We start from the raw sequence: 10169 nt of genomic DNA on the forward strand, positions 1-10169 counted from the left end.
CCCGGAATCCTGCGTATTCCACTATGAGAGATCTTGCATGAAGCCCCAGACCGAGTCATGTTGTGTTTCTTCCATTTTCTAATAATTGTGCCAACAGTTGTTGCCTTCTCACCAAGCTGCTTGTCTATTGTCCGGTAGCCCATCCCAGGCTTGTGCAGGTTTACAATTTTGCCCATGGTGTCCTTAGACAGCTCTTTGGTCTTGGCCATGGTGGATAGGTTGGAGTGTGATTGATTGACTGTGTGGACAGGTGTCTTTTATACAGGTAACAAGTTCAAGCAGGTGCAATTAATACAGGTGATGAGTGGAGAGTAGGAGCGCTTCTTAAAGAAAAACTAACAGGTCTGTGAGAGCCAGTGCAGTGCAAAATCGGCAAATACTTATTTTCCCCACTGTGTTTGCTACTTTGTTTTGGTATATCACATAAAATTCCAATAAAATACATTTAAGTTTATATGTGTAAAGTGAAAAAATGTGGAAAGGCTCACGGGGTATCAATATTTTTTCAAGGCAGTTTAATATAGTCAATTATCACTTGCAGTCCAGATTCAGTCCATCTCAATCTAATTGGGCCTTTTGTGGTTTTAGACAATTATTGCCAGGCTATGTGTTATGTTATATTTAAATTGGTTACTGGGTTTCAAAGAACTTTGATAACTGCAGAGAAGTTTATAACATAAAAAAATAAACAATAAATTAATTCACAGCTCTAGTGTCACAACTACGGTAGTCTCTGACTGTCTGTCTGTACTTCTCTGTAGTGATGAAGTGCTGTACATGAACATGGCCACTGCAGCCAATCATTGACATCAAAGGTAAAGGTATCATTTGTGGTACAAAACTGTTGAGGTCAGTGATTGGCTGCAGTGGTAATGTGTAGACACTCGTTGATTTAGTAGGTGCCCTGAACTGAACATTTACACTGTGGTATTCCCTACTTTAATAGCAGATCTGGATTTATTTTTGCAGTGAAATTTTCTGCAATCAGATTGTCTCCAAATAACAACGATACCACATCATTCCAGCACTACTTAAACTGGCCATATAGAGTACTGTGCAAAAATTTTAGGCAGATGTTGAAAAAATGGTGCAAAGTAATAATGCTTTAAAAAATAGAAGGGCTAATAGTTAATTTTCATCGATGAACAAAATGCAAAGTGAATAAACAAAATCCAAATCAATTAATACTTGGTGTGACCACCCTTTGCCTTCAAAAGAGCATCATTTTTTTGGCCATTTATAGCCTGACATTTTTGCCTGATCAAGTGATTGGTAAATTGGGAGCAGATAAACTATTGTTCTACCAACTTAATGGTCAGAACTCAATATTACACTCAATGATATTCTTATACTATATGCCTCTACATAAATATCTACTCTTTTATCACTGGAGGTCGAAGGATGGGGAAATGTCTTGCGAAACAGTGACTTGTGTAGATTTACTCAATATGTCGTAATTAACATTTCCCCTTACACACCAATTATATTAGGTCATTCTGCAGAAGGGGAAATGAAGTGATTAAGTGACTGAACATTAAAGATCATGTTTGATGATAGAATCCATGATTAACCGATTGCAGCATAACTGAGATGAGATATCAAAACAAACATGGTATCATTCACCTCTGGATTAGTACGTCTACTCATACACTAGTGAGGAGGCCAATGAAGTAACAATAAACTGCACACAGATAAAACCAAATTAAGAAAACACAACACACTGGTGCTCGGCCATGAGTAAGATTAGAAATGTTTTAGCGATGATGAAATGATACGCATTGTATAAACTGGCTGTAATCCTGCACTTATCACCAAGAATGAAGTTCTACGGAATGAGTCTATTGAAAAATCTCCAAATTTTGTAAACAAACTTGGTCATGATGCAATGTTTGTTCTCTTGGGATGGGTCTCAACAGGATCTTGTTTCCTGTTCCTTATACAGTTTAGCACCATTATATTGTGCCGCACTGTGTAGAGATTGTCATCACTAACATCAATCTCTGTTCCCAAAGAGGTCTGAAATCTATATTCTCATTACTCATAAAAAGTAGGGTCAACTTCATAGGAAGCCAAAATTAGTATGTTCTTTGGAAAACTGATGATCATTTTGCTAACCTTGGTTTTCTTTAACTCCTTCAACACCCACCTATGTGAAGACAGCACTGCATAAAATGAGGTTACATGTGAGTGCCCTTAGTTTACATGCACTTTTTTCCAGAACTTTTTCTTCAGTTGGAGAAGTTGGAAATATATCTGGTAATATATTACCAAGCAATGTGAACTGAGGTCTAAGATGGTACACATGCAAGAAATAGGAGCATGTTCACACTAGCAAAAAGATGCAAAACCTACAAAAGACAAAAAATATATCTCATACCCTAACATCATTATATATAAATGACGCGCCCCCTGGGCCTGTGCTGTGCAGGGGGATACCCGGAGCCGGATTGCTGGGTGTTGTAGTCCTCCGTGGCGGTGACCCGGTCCGTGCCCAGGGCGGTCAAACCAGTGGCAGTGTTAAGTAATAACAATGTCCGTGTGGCACCCCAGGGGTCTGGTTTCCACAGTAACAGCAATGTTATGTCTGAGAGCAGGTGGGAGGTCTCTTGGTCAGGGATCCTGTGCATGCCACACCTCCTGCCCAGTCCTGGGAGGGGAAGAACTTCCCCTATATAAACCTAGGGCTGAGGCAGGGTTAGTGAGTAGAGAAGAAGTAGAGACAGAGAAGAGAAGCAGATCTAGGAAAAGAACATCAGGAGCTCTGTGGGAGCAGTGCTATAAGGAGTCAGGGGCTGGCAGCTGCAGAGCTCGCCCTGACTGAGAAGCTATCACTGGACCCGGTGTCCGAGGCTGTGGGGACTAATCTTTACCCAGCAGCAGAAACCGCCCGGCAGGGGATTTCAGGTCCTCTGGCCAAGAAACCCGAAGGCACGGTCACACGCGTGGGACCAGCACCGCCGTCGTGGAGCGGACGCCACTAGAAGGCCCCAAGTCACCGGCCATACGGGTGAGCACCACACGGTACACTCAGGGACGTGGGCTACTTATACCCGCCTCTAGCAAGGTAGCCAGAAGAGTACAGTCAGTTTGGGAGGCCTACAACTCCGCCTGGCCAGGGGAGATCCCATCTGCTCAAGGACTGACCAGGCCCCGATCGCTAGCCAGTACTCCGGGAGGGTCTATCTTTATCACCAGTAAAGACCCTGAATTACACCGCATCGTCTCTGAGTGATTCCTGCTACCCCCATCATCCACGTCGGCTGCCCTGAGGCCATACCCCTCCCGTTGGGGGTGATACTATCACGCTGCACAATCCTACCACCGGCCTCAGCGGTCTGCCCTGCAGCGGCAGCTCCTTCGCTGCATTCAACGGGTGGCGTAGTCGTCCAACATCTACCGCTAATACATCGCCGCTCAGTTTGACTCCCTGGGCACGGACCGGGTCACCGCCACGAGACTACAACCCTCAACAGATCCGGCTCCGAGTAAGCTCCCATGCGCGCGACGAAGGCCCAGGGGTGCGTCAACTTTTGGCGTAGTCGGCAGGATCTCGTGCCCGCAACCACCGGGTACTGCGTGCCTGAAAAAGACTGTTCAAACTTACCAGTGGTGAAGATTCCCGCCATCCGGCGCCATCTTCTGTCTTCTTCCCGCCATCCGCGAAGTTTTCCCGCCATCCGGCGCCATCTTCTGCCTTCTTCCCGCCATCCGTGGAGTTTTCCCGCCGTTGGACGCCATCTTGAAGACGCCGCGCGGGAAGAAGAGGGGCGTGGACTCCGAAAGCGCGCGAGAACTGAAGCCCCGCCTCACGTCCGGACGTTGCGTAAGGTCCTGGAAGGAGCCCAGCAGACGCCGACGTCACAGGAGCGCGACGGAAGGTCCTCAACCCTGACGATCCACTGCGGAGCCGCGGCCTACGGAAGAGGATCATCGCAAGGTAGGCCACGGTCCACTAGGGGGGAGGAAGATGTCGGATACGGAGGAGAGCTTCACTGCCTCAACCCCCGCCAGCGCCACCGCTGCTGCAGTCATGCCTTTCACCATGCCCTATATCCCGGGAGAGGCCTGGCTACCCCAGTACTCAGGGGAGTCACATACCCTGCATGACTTTAGAGAAAAGCTGGATAGCCTCTTCCAGGTGTATCCCCTCACAGAAGAGCAAAAAGTGAGCATCCTGGTGGCCCAATTAACCGGGGCAGCCCAAAGGGAGGTAAAGTCCTGGCCACCTGGGGGAAGGACTGTTGCAGGGATACTAACCCGGCTGAGGGACACCTTTGATACCCGCACCTCAGCCGAGATCAAGCTTAGGTTCTACGGGTGCAAGCAGCAAGCACACGAGAGTATAAGGGACTATGCCCTGAACCTACAAGAGGCCCTGAGAGCCATTAAGCAGACCGACCCTGACGGCGTGGGAGACGAGGAGAGGCTGTTGACTGAACAATTTATAGAGGGTTTATATTGCAATGCCCACCGAACCCAGTTGCGGGCAATGGCCTTACAGGACCCTCATCTGGGATTTGCACAGTTCAAGGACAGAGCCATCCGGGTGCTCCGATAACCGGCACCAGGTGGCGTTGTGACCCACAGACGCCCCACTACCACTTACCACCAGGAGGCGGCACCCTTGTCGGCAGGGCCTGTGGGAGCTGATGCGCAGGCTTTGAACAATGACCCGGCTCCAGACCTGCACCATCAGGTCCAAGAGCTAGCTAAAAGCGTTGCCGCGCTAACCCGAACTGTGCAGTCTTTACAGGTTTCCACTCCAGGGAAGATCCAGCTGGCATCCGGACCGGAGGACATCCCGTGGCGTCGACCAAGGAGGACCCCACCGGCCAGAGGAAGACCCAGCGACCGATACAACGAGGACGGACAACCCATCTGCCGCCGCTGCAATCAACCCGGACATATGGCAAGGTACTGTCCTTTAAACTGGCACAACCTGGGGTAGAGGGCCAAACCCCAGGAAAAAGATCATCAGGCCCATCGAACTGGCGCGACAAATATGTGGGAGGACGTCCAGTCTTGCCCGTGGTACTGGATGGCATCCCCATGAGTGCCCTACTGGACACCGGGTCACAGGTTACCACTATCCCGTACGTGCTCTTCAAGTAGTACTGGAATGACTCGGATATCACCCGCTACCCTGACGACGACTTGAGTATCATCGCCAGCAATGGTCAGCCCGTGCCACAGATTGGATTTAAAGAGGTGATGTTATGTTCTGCTACCAAAGCTAAGGAAAGAGAGGAGATCTGTCCCTACTATAAGACTCAGCTGAATCCCTACGATGTAACAGGGAACCTGATCCTGCGATCAGACCTGCTAAAGTCCTAATCTAGTCTGTACGGAGACCTATAGATTTGGGGAGGGAATCCCTAGAAGTACTATGGACTGGGAGGAATATGGGACACCTCCTAACAGAAATAGTAGCAGACAGACGAACAAACAAAATAGATAGAACCTAGAGGTCCGTAGACCAAGCAAACTAACAGAGTTAGATACAGAGCACAGGCTAGCTAGAAAGTAGATATACAATGAAGTCCAGCAAAGCCAGAAGGGCGGAGCAGGATTAAATAGGCCAACAAGGTCATGTGACCAGCAAAGGAAAAAAAACCTAACAGCAAGGTTCTAACAGTACCCCCCCTTCTAAGAGGATCCTCCGGATCCCCTAGGACCAGGCTTATCAGGAAATCTCCTGTGAAACGCCCTGATAAGTCTGGACGCGGAAACATCATCTGACCTCACCCAAGAGTTATCCTCGGGTCCGAAACCTTTCCAGGCCACAAGATACTGCAAACTACCTCTATACCGTCTAGAGTCAAGGATGCGAGAAATTTCATATTCCCCGTCCTCCACCACCGGAGGAACAGAGGCAGAGGCGTCACCATCCGACACAACAGCTTTTTTTAACAGAGAGACATGAAAGACCGGATTAATTCTCCAGGAGGTAGGAACCTCCAACCTAACAGCAGATTGGTTGACAACCTGAAGCACCTTAAAGGGCCCTACAAACTTGGGACCCAATTTCTTAGAAGGAATCCTCAACCGCAGATTCCTAGAGGACAACCAAACCATGTCACCAACAGCGAACAAAACCTCCTGTCGTTTCCTATCAAAGTAGTCTTTAGATTTTCTGTTGGCCTCCTGAAGATTACCACGCACATCCGTCCAAACTCTTTCCAAATCACCGGAAAAATTCTCCTCCTCAGGCACGGCAGATCCCAACTTGGAGAACGACCCAAACGACGGATGTCTCCCAGAACAACAAAAAAAAAGGCGAACAACCAGCAGAAGAAGATGTATGATTGTTCAGAGCAAATTCAGCAAGTGACAGAAACTCAGACCACCCCTCTTGATTGTCTGCCACAAAACAACGCAAGAACTGCTCAACATCCTGGTTTTCCCTTTCTGTCTGGCCATTAGATTCAGGATGATATCCGGATGAAAACGACAAATGAATTCCCAACCTGTCACAAAAGGCACGCCAAAAACGAGCCACGAACTGAGGACCCCTATCAGAAACAATGTCAGTAGGAACGCCATGAAGTCTGACAATTTCCTTGACAAAGGCCTTAGCGAGAGTTTTAGCGCAGGGCAGTTTGACGAAGGGAACCAAGTGACACATCTTGCTAAAACGGTCCACGACCACCCAGATGACAGTAAAACCCTCAGAGGGGGGAAGGTCAGTTATAAAGTCCATAGCCAAATGTGTCCAAGGAGCACTGGGGACCTCCAAAGGACAAAGCAACCCCGCAGCAGGAGTATGTGAGGACTTAGATCTAGCACATATAGTACATTGGCGCACCCACTTAATGACTTCCTTCTGCCATCCAGGCCACCAAAAACTGCGACCCACCAGTCTCTTGGTCTCAGAGATTCCGGGATGACCTGCCAACCGAGATTCGTGACACTCAACAAACAAATCTCTCCTAAAGGTCCCAGGCACAAACAACCTCCCATGAGGAGTGTTAGATGGGGCATTCTCCTGAGCTTTAAGAATCTCATCTTCCAAAACGGAGTCTAAAGCAGCTATCACAACACCTTCTTGTAAAATGTTTTCCTCTTTCTCAGCACCGACTATGGGAGAAAAACTGCGAGACAAGGCATCCGCCTTAACATTCTTAGTACCAGGGATGTAAGTAACGGAGAAATTAAACCGCGAGAAAAACAGTGCCCACCTAGCCTGACGGGCATTCAGGCGCTTGGCAGCGTCAAGATATATCAGATTTTTATGATCCGTAAGAACCTGAACGGGAAATTCCGCACCTTCCAAGAAGTGGCGCCAGTGTTCAAATGCGAGTTTAATAGCCAATAATTCCCGATTACCAATATCGTAATTCAATTCAGTCTCCGAAAATTTTTTTGAAAAAAATGCACAGGGATGTAATCCATCCCCGTTATCCTGAGACAATACTGCGCCAACCCCCACAGAGGAAGCATCAACCTCAACCAAAAACGGCCTAGTAACATCAGGCTGCATAAGGATGGGAGCAGAGGTGAACCTCTCCTTGAGATACACAAAAGCTTCAATGGCCTCAGAAGACCACTGAACCGCATCAGCACCTTTCCTGGTGAGATCAGTCAGAGGTTTGACAATACTAGAAAAATTTTTTATGAATTTTCTATAGTAATTGGCGAAACCCAAAAACCTCTGTATTGATTTCAAACCAATAGGCCTAGGCCATTCCTGCACAGCCTGAACCTTAACCGGATCCATCTCAAAACCTTTGCTGGAGATAATGTAGCCCAAAAAACTAATTCTCTGTACAGCGAACTCACATTTCTCCAGCTTAGCAAAAAGCGAATTGTCCATTAATAACTGTAATACCTCACGCACGCTCCGCCAATGAGACTCCAGATCTGGCGAATAAATCAAAATGTCATCCAAATACACAACCACATTTTTACCGATCAAAGGTCTAAGGATGTCATTAATCAGATTCTGAAAAAATGCAGGAGCATTAGTAAGACCAAAAGGCATAACCAGATTCTCAAAATGACCCACAGGAGTGTTAAAAGCAGTCTTCCATTCATCACCCTCCTTCATGCGCAACAGATTGTATGCCCCCTTAAGGTCAATTTTAGAGAACCACTTGGCCCCCAATAACTGGTTAAACAGATCAGGAATCAATGGCAGTGGGTAAGGATTGCGTACCGTAATTTTGTTAATCTCACGAAAATCCAGACAAGGACGTAAACCGCCGTCCTTTTTTTTTACAAAAAAAAATCCAACCGCCACAGGAGACTTAGAGGGCCTAATGTGACCGGCGGCCAAACTTGTCTGTATGTATTCCTCCAAAGCCTTCCTCTCAGGAATAGTAAGGTTAAATAAACGACTTTTAGGAAGAGTCGCTCCAGGGACAAATTCAATAGAACAATCATAGTCTCTATGGGGAGGCAAAACCTGCGATTCTTTCTCAGAAAAAACTCTCCAAAAATCCTGAATAGGAACAGGCAATTCTCCCCTATCCAAAGCTGCAATACGCCCGTTACAACACTTGTCATAACATTTATGGCTCCAGGATTTAATTTCACTGGTAGACCAATCCAGTACAGGATTGTGAAATTTTAACCAGGGCAAACCCAATATTACTGGAGAAGGCAAGTTATTCAACACTACCAAATCCAATTTCTCATGGTGAACACCATTAATAGTGAGAGGAAATTCACTGACCTTGAGAGTAATATTCTTCAAAGGGGAGCCATCCACAGAAACCACAGCAATGGGGGATGATAAAGGTTCAGGTTTTAAATTGAGTTTTTCCACGAATCCCCCATCAATAACATTCAGTGTAGACCCGCAATCAACAAACACCCGAAATTCCATTAATTTTTCCTGAGCAATCGTGGAAGCAGCTAAAAATATACCCTTGGAATTTAAACAGGCAATACGGGCGTGACTGACCATTTTTTTTTCTTTCTTCATACGAAGCTCACAGCCTTTAATCAAATGACCAGATTTCCCGCAATAGAAACACAAGCCTTCTGAAAAACGACGGTGTTTTTCTTGAGAGCGAGGTGCCACCGATCCAATCTCCATCGGTTCACCACTGTTAGTACACACATTATCATAACCAGAAACTGACATAGCAGAGGATTTGCTCTCATTAACCCTAGCACGCAGTCTTCTGTCCACCCGTATAGCTAATTGCATAGCCTGTTGCAAATCCTCAGGTGTAGGATAAGCAATTAGCAGGTCTTTAACCTTTTCACTGAGCCCAGCAAGAAATAGACTTTTCAGAGCAGAATCGTTCCACCCTGTTTGAGTGGACCAACGACGAAAATGTGTACAATATTTTTCCATATTACCTGATCCTTGTTTTAAACGTCTCAACTCAGTCTCAGCTGATGCCACACGGTCAGGATCATCATATAATAGTCCTAAAGCAGAAAAAAAACTATCCACTGATCTGAAGCATGTATCACTAGGTTGCAAAGAAAAGGCCCACTCCTGAGGCTCTTTGCGCAAAAGTGACATTATGAACCCTACGCGCTGGGATTCATCCCCAGAGGACTTGGGTCTCAAACGAAAATACAATAAGCAAGCATTTTTAAATGAAAAAAATTCTCGATGTTCACCAAAAAATAAATCCGGCAAACATACCTTAGGCTCCAAGAAATATGCTCCAGGACAGTTACTCACGTGCTGACGGAGCTCGGCCACTTCCAGAGAGAGTCCCTGCAGGTGTTTAGCCAAATCCTGAACCGACACCATGATGGAACAAAAAAAAAATCTTTCCTTAGAGAATTTACAGGCTGGACTTACTGTTATGTTCTGCTACCAAAGCTAAGGAAAGAGAGGAGATCTGTCCCTACTATAAGACTCAGCTGAATCCCTACGATGTAACAGGGAACCTGATCCTGCGATCAGACCTGCTAAAGTCCTAATCTAGTCTGTACGGAGACCTATAGATTTGGGGAGGGAATCCCTAGAAGTACTATGGACTGGGAGGAATATGGGACACCTCCTAACAGAAATAGTAGCAGACAGACGAACAAACAAAATAGATAGAACCTAGAGGTCCGTAGACCAAGCAAACTAACAGAGTTAGATACAGAGCACAGGCTAGCTAGAAAGTAGATATACAATGAAGTCCAGCAAAGCCAGAAGGGCGGAGCAGGATTAAATAGGCCAACAAGGTCATGTGACCAGCAAAGGAAAAAAAACC

Source organism: Phyllobates terribilis, unplaced genomic scaffold, assembly GCF_046119375.1.
Source record: "Phyllobates terribilis strain yellow unplaced genomic scaffold, ASM4611937v1 Scaffold_8__6_contigs__length_399053987, whole genome shotgun sequence".
In the NCBI taxonomy this organism is placed as follows: Eukaryota; Metazoa; Chordata; class Amphibia; order Anura; family Dendrobatidae; genus Phyllobates; species Phyllobates terribilis.